This window comes from Sinocyclocheilus grahami, unplaced genomic scaffold (assembly GCF_001515645.1).
Source record: "Sinocyclocheilus grahami isolate Dianchi unplaced genomic scaffold, SAMN03320097.WGS_v1.1 scaffold524.1, whole genome shotgun sequence".
Classification (NCBI taxonomy): domain Eukaryota; kingdom Metazoa; phylum Chordata; class Actinopteri; order Cypriniformes; family Cyprinidae; genus Sinocyclocheilus; species Sinocyclocheilus grahami.
The window spans coordinates 561,575-567,998 of record NW_015505703.1 but is presented as its reverse complement, the minus strand read 5'-3'; the positions used below and the strand labels follow the sequence as shown (position 1 = coordinate 567,998).

The 6,424-nt window shown below is 36.5% G+C and overlaps 1 protein-coding gene across 1 annotated transcript in view; it reads right to left on the bottom strand.

The window, feature by feature from the left end:
• Positions 1-5,957, bottom strand: part of LOC107555077 (E3 ubiquitin-protein ligase rnf213-alpha-like) — a 127,183-nt gene extending 121,226 nt beyond the window's left edge. Inside the window, exon 1 of the mRNA XM_016237774.1 lies at positions 5,737-5,957. The gene's annotated coding sequence lies outside the window, so the exon portion shown is untranslated. The remainder of the gene's footprint in view (positions 1-5,736) is intronic.
• Positions 5,958-6,424: the final 467 nt, after the last annotated feature.

Sequence of the window (6,424 nt, the reverse complement as noted above, 5' to 3'; positions counted from 1 at the left end):
TATATATATATATATATATATAGGCTTTATAGACAGATAAGTTGAGAGTGACTCTTGAAGGACCAGCACCACATCCTCTTGTACCACTGTTTGAAGAATTTATATTCCAGAATTTGGCAATAAGTTTTGGGAGTTAATTTTTAGTCCATCTCGAGATTTTATCTGTAGAAGATAACCTGCTTAATAATTATGCACACCTGAATATAAGGCGTCTTTTACTTCCAGCCTTCATGAACAATAATACATAGATTATAAGTGATTACAAGATTAATAGTGGTTATTGTTTGGAATTGGTAAAATGTGCTTGGAAAAAAATATAATCAGAATTAGAGGTCCACACGGGTCCAAAAATTATATTATTTTGAAAGTTGGACCCGGGCCCGTGCAGATCCGAGAAATGTCAAAAATATACTATCCGGAACCGACGCGGACCGTCAATTATTTGAAAGATGGACCCGAACCCGGCCGGGAAGACACAGACCCGACCGGCACATATTCCACAGCAAATTGCTATGGATATAGGAAAAGCAAAATAAGTTTGGTGCGTAAATCAGACGGACTTGCTGAAAATGCAACCGATCGACTCGGGTATTACACACAATGTTAAACAGACCCGGGACACGAAGTAATAGATTGGGACCCGACCCGGACCCGGCTGACCATTTAAAATATAGCCCCGAACCCGTACGGATCCAGGGTCGGGTCCCGGGTCCTCCGTGTAGACCTCTAATCAGAATATCAACTTGCATAATAATTATGCATGCAGATTACTTTTTTCAAGTAACTAGTAAAGTAACGTATTACTTTTTTAATTTACAAGAAAATATCTAACTTACTTTTTCAAAAAAGTAACGCCAGTTACTTTGTTTTCCCATTTATTGACTGACAAGTCTCCTGTCCCCATATTGGGAGAAATCGGAAGTGCAGAGGAGTTGTGTGCGCTGTGTGAACATGATGTTACTATAGTTCTAGACTAAATGTGAATGTGCATTAATTCATCCCACTCACAAAAAACAGATTTAGTATTCATCAAAATGAATTAAAACAGTGAAATGCAAACTCAGAATATGACGCAAACCTGCAATAATTAAATATGTTAAATAACACAAATGTATCTAATCCCAATAATTAGTCATTTTATTAACCAATGTCTTTGCTGCTGACCTTTGCTGATCCAGTTCAACCATACTAATAAGCAAAAATGACTTTAGATAAACAAAAAATTGTGATTGCCTATCACAGCTATGCTGATGATACCCAGATTTACCTAGCCTTATCTCCAAATGACTATAGCCCCTTTGACTCCCTCTGCAAATGCATTGATGAAATTAACAGTTGGATGTGCGAGAACTTTCTTCAGTTAAAGCTAGGTGGTTGTCCTGCATCTTCAATAAACAAGCTACAGGTAGTCCAAAATGCAGCCGCTAGAGTCCTTACCAGGTCAAGAAAATATGATCATATTACCCCAATTTTATAGTCTCTGCACTGGCTACCTATTACCCAGATAGCATGAACGTTTGGGCCAAATATGGCTGATAGCTGTCACATTTGGCCTAGGTATGGCATGGCTGAGCACATATGGGCCAAACTTTAACCGTATATGTTTTGCCATGGATTTAGAATTGGAGGGAATTTTCTTTTGGATGACAATTTTTTTGAGGTATATGGTCCAGATGATAGCACACAACTGAGAGCCATATGTGCCTTGGCTATGGCACACCATGGAATATGTTAACTTATGGTTAACATTTGGCTTTTATTTGGAAAAACACATATAAACTTGTTGGCAGGTTAGTGGCAGTCCACATCTCAGCCCATTCAACAATGCTATTGGTTGCTTTGTGTCTTCCCTTATTCCTATTGGTGGATTACTGAAATTTTGAAAATATATCCGTTATTTCCCGCTCTGCTTCCTCTTTCAATCGCCGTTAAAAAAGAAGAAGATGATGAAAACGCTCCCTATTTACAACAACAGCCTTTGCTCAGACACATTCTTATGCCGTTAAGTGCAGTTTTGGTGTTTTAAATGTTTTCTAGGGGTGTAATGGTACACGTATTCGTACTGAAAATTGTACCGAACAAGTACAGTGTCATTTTAACCACTGCACGTGCGGAACTTAATCCGTTTCAATTCATAGCCGTGAATAAATCTTCACTATACATTATTATACATTACATTCTGTAATCATAAGGTTTGTGTTTTGTTCTTTTCGATAAGAAACAAAGTCTCATCTTTAAAATTATGTATATTTTATCAGGAAATCAAATCCATAAATGCCGTTTTGACGCTCTTTGATGTGGCGTGACAGACCGCTGCAAGCGGAAGCGCGGAGAGCGACCCAGTCAGCAAATTCCCTTTGGCGCAGATCTGGATCATATCAACAGCTAAAGTGTGGCCCAGATTAGTTTGTGTTCGCCGGCCCAAAACTGGTCCACATCTTTTTAGCCAGAACTGAACCTAAACAGTGCCATAACCCAACCCAGAGTGAGCCAAATATCATCATCCCTTCCCTTTAAAACTCTTTTCTACTAGTTACAACCGGTTATAGCGTGAAATAAACACGCTCATGTCATGTAATCTCAGCATTAAAACAGCATTACCTTTACCGCAGGCAAGTCATTCAGTGTCCACAGCTTGTTGCTAGAAAATCGCAATGTGCAAATGTGCAGTTTATATGTTTGCATATTTATTTTTTTTTAGTGTTGGTTACTGTATCTAAAAATAAATAGAAATTTAATTTAATTTAATAGATTGGGCTCTGTTGTTAAATGCAGCCTTTAACATTTTAGTAATGTGCTCTAATAGGGCTCCCTATTGTATAGCATTAGCTAAGATAGATTTTTTATCCTTAAGAAAATTTTAATTATAATTGAATTTATTTAAAGGCAGAGCCATAAATTGTTCAGTAAACCACTGTTTATAAAAAAAAAAGCAATTGTACGTTTTCTCCCCCTGCTGTAAAATGTATGAAACTGTGACTTCAAAACTGAGATACAATTACACTAATGTTTTCATTAATATTATGTATATAATTAAGTACTATGTCTAAAAATAGCCTGTTATTAAAGTAGCTAAAATTTTCCTCAATGTCTTGGGTGATAGAAAAGAATGTGTGCAGTGCTGATTTACACTAATTTATGTGCTTGTCTTGAAATAATATCTAATGTGTGATACTAATTATGATATACTAATGTTCTTTTTACTCTTCTTTTTCCTGACAGACTGTGAGTGAGAAAGACTGGCGAGACTTACTAAAAGTATCAATTTTTTTGCATTTATTCACTCATCTGGCATTTGCAAAATAGCCCACTTCTGTTATGTTCTGTATTGTAATTCTGTTATTAAAATTCTACAATAAACATTTTAAAAATGAGTGTGAATACATTTTGGTGTTTAAGATTTACTGTGTAATGGGTATTTAAAAAAATAAATAAATAGGTGTGGTGTAAATATGGTTAAATAATGGCATTTGGTTTATCAGCCACATGTGGGCCACATAAGGGCCATCAGCCCTTAACAGAACTCAGCCATATAAGAATACCATATAAGGTCCATATATCAGCCATATCTATTTTTATTATTTGGCTCACTCTGGGTTGGGTTATGGCACTGTTTAGGTTCAGTTCTGGCTAAAAAGATGTGGACCAGTTTTGGGCCGGCGAACACAAACTAATCTGGGCCACACTTTAGCTGTTGATATGGGCCAAATCTGCGGCAAAGGAAATTTGCTGACTGGGTAAGTTCCGTATCAGTTACAAAATATTATTACTTGCCTATAAGGCCCTTAATGGATTAGCTCCTGCGTACCTAAATGGTCTTCTACCACGCTAAATTCCATCACGCTCACTAAGGTCGCAAAACTCTGGACTTTTGGGAGTACCTAGGATAGCAAAGTCCACTAAAGGAGGTCGAGCTTTTTCATATTTGGCTCCCAAACTCTGGAATAGCCTTCCTGATAACATTCGGGGTTCAGACACACTCTCTGTTTAAATCTAGATTAAAGACACATCTCTTTGGCCAAGCATTCAAATAATGCATTTCATAATCTTGTACTGCAGTTATATCTGATCAAATGCACATTATTATTCTTTAGTTTGGGTTAAACAAATCAATTTTGCTTGGTTGGAACAGCAGCTACGCTAATTATGTCTCTATTTGTTTCTCTGTTTTTGCCACGGGATGTAGGATTTACACAAGCTTCAGTCTGGATCCAGAACACATGAGAAGAGATGATGTCAACCCCTCAGAGGACCTCAGATGATGCCAACCCTGAAACAACATACAGAACTACCACATTTGCTATAAGTTTGATTGCATCATATAATAATTGCTGTTAATAGTGTTCATCTTCTGTTTGATTACGTCTTTAATAGATTTTTCCGTACATTTCTGCCATATGTACATTAACTGACAGTCACCACTGATAAGCTACCACTAAATATTGTAGAAACTTAATTTGCTGTAAAGTTGCTTTGCAACGATTTGTATCGGGAAAAGCGCTATACAAATAAACTTGAATTGAATTGAATAGTTGTGATTATTAGTGAAATTTATTGAACACTGCCGTGTTTTATTATACTACTGTTGATGCCATTTTATAAAAGCAACAAGCCATTCCAAACAATATTAATTGTCCTCCACTTCACCTTGTGCCTAACTACTGTTCCATAATTATGGTGAAATCACTGTAAATGCCTGTCTTTCATGACTTCTGTGGAAATATCACCCTTTCGCAACATAAATACTCAAAAGAACAAATAAAAGTACATGCATTAATACACACATAAAAATAGATAATTTCACCTAAATTAATATAGAAATGAAGGGCATCAACACTAACTGTGGTTACTGAAACCACGCCTTCTTTCTTTGGGCGTGATTATGCAAATATTTCCACATAGTGAGGTAGATATGTGGGGGCGTGTTAGAATGAGCTGTTTTAGGGGGGCGTGTCAGAGTCTTAACTTTGATAAAGAATATCTCTTTGGTTTTGAGACTTTAGTCTTTGCAACTTCAGAGATCTTATCTATGCACAATCAGCTTGTAACACTCCAAAGAGAAAGGAAAACTTTCATCATATGACCCCTTTAATAAAATAAACAATGTAAACGCATATATGGCAAAGTCCCCCGATAGAGGCCGCTGTCGCTCAATTCTCTGTAAATTAAAACAAAAAGAGAAAAATCCGAGCAAGAAGAAACCCACCACTAAATAAAACTATAGTAATATATAGCCATTAAATTGTAATCACCACGTGCATATGGATATGCATAGAAATATATTATCTATATATGATATGCTGTTCTTTTAACATTATAGGCTATTATTGATAACGTCAGGCTATGACGTGTCTGAATGGCGAACTTGTATTTCCCAACCATTTTCTAACCTATGAAACAAACAAAACTTATACATCTATCGACAACTTAACTTAACTTCACGTTCTGTACATAATAAGCCAATATTTTAACAGCAAAACTGCACAACCAATAGCCCGAAACAAACTCGACAACGCAATACTGATGTTGACAAGCAAGCTAACAGTTAATTCGGCTCAGACAAGTTTACGTAAAAGAATGAAGAGGCCGTGCGAGTGTTTTTAGCTGTATATGACCAGATGTATGATAGTCATGCCCGAACTACGAACCTGCAGTCTGATATCTTCCTCGTGTGACATGCTAAAGCTAAACTGACACAGATTATAAACGCAAGCGTACTTCAGATTTGTGTCTTACCTAGTGCAGGAGTGCGTTTTCAAAGATCAGCACACATGTCACCGTGGAATGTCATAGTGTATTTGACCCTCAGTCACAGATTAAGAGCATGTTTCATATGCTCCGCACACAATGAAAGTAGCTGCTGAGCAAAAGAGCTAGAGAGCTAACGTTACATCTCGAAACGAAAGTTTCGTTTCTTGAAAAATGGGCGTGATTTTCATCAAATCAAATGATTCGCGATAAGCGCTTTGAAGTCCCGATCTGAATAAAATGATTTGTGATACGCGATCCGATTGGAGCGCTTCGAAATAGTGAATCTTTTTGCCATGCAATGGTTTAACTGATTCGGAGTTTCAAAAAGCTCCGTTGATACTGTAAATATTCTTTGCTCACTTTCCTGTATAATTTATTCGTTGTTTGAATAACCGTTAAAATTAAATTAATCGGCCTAATGTTTTTATTAAATTGTGATCACGTTAAATAGCCTACAGTTTCAGTCTTAGGCCTATTAAAAACATTTCATGACATGACACATTATCTTAAGGTGCATTAAGGTACTTGCTAAAAAGACGGGCTTATGATCTGCTTTGTTAACATATTACACTAACATTAGGTTACTTAAAGCTATGCTCTGAAAAAAAAGGTTTTCAAAATTATTCCCCCCTCTGCTTTTTTCACAAATCGCATACATATATATATATATATA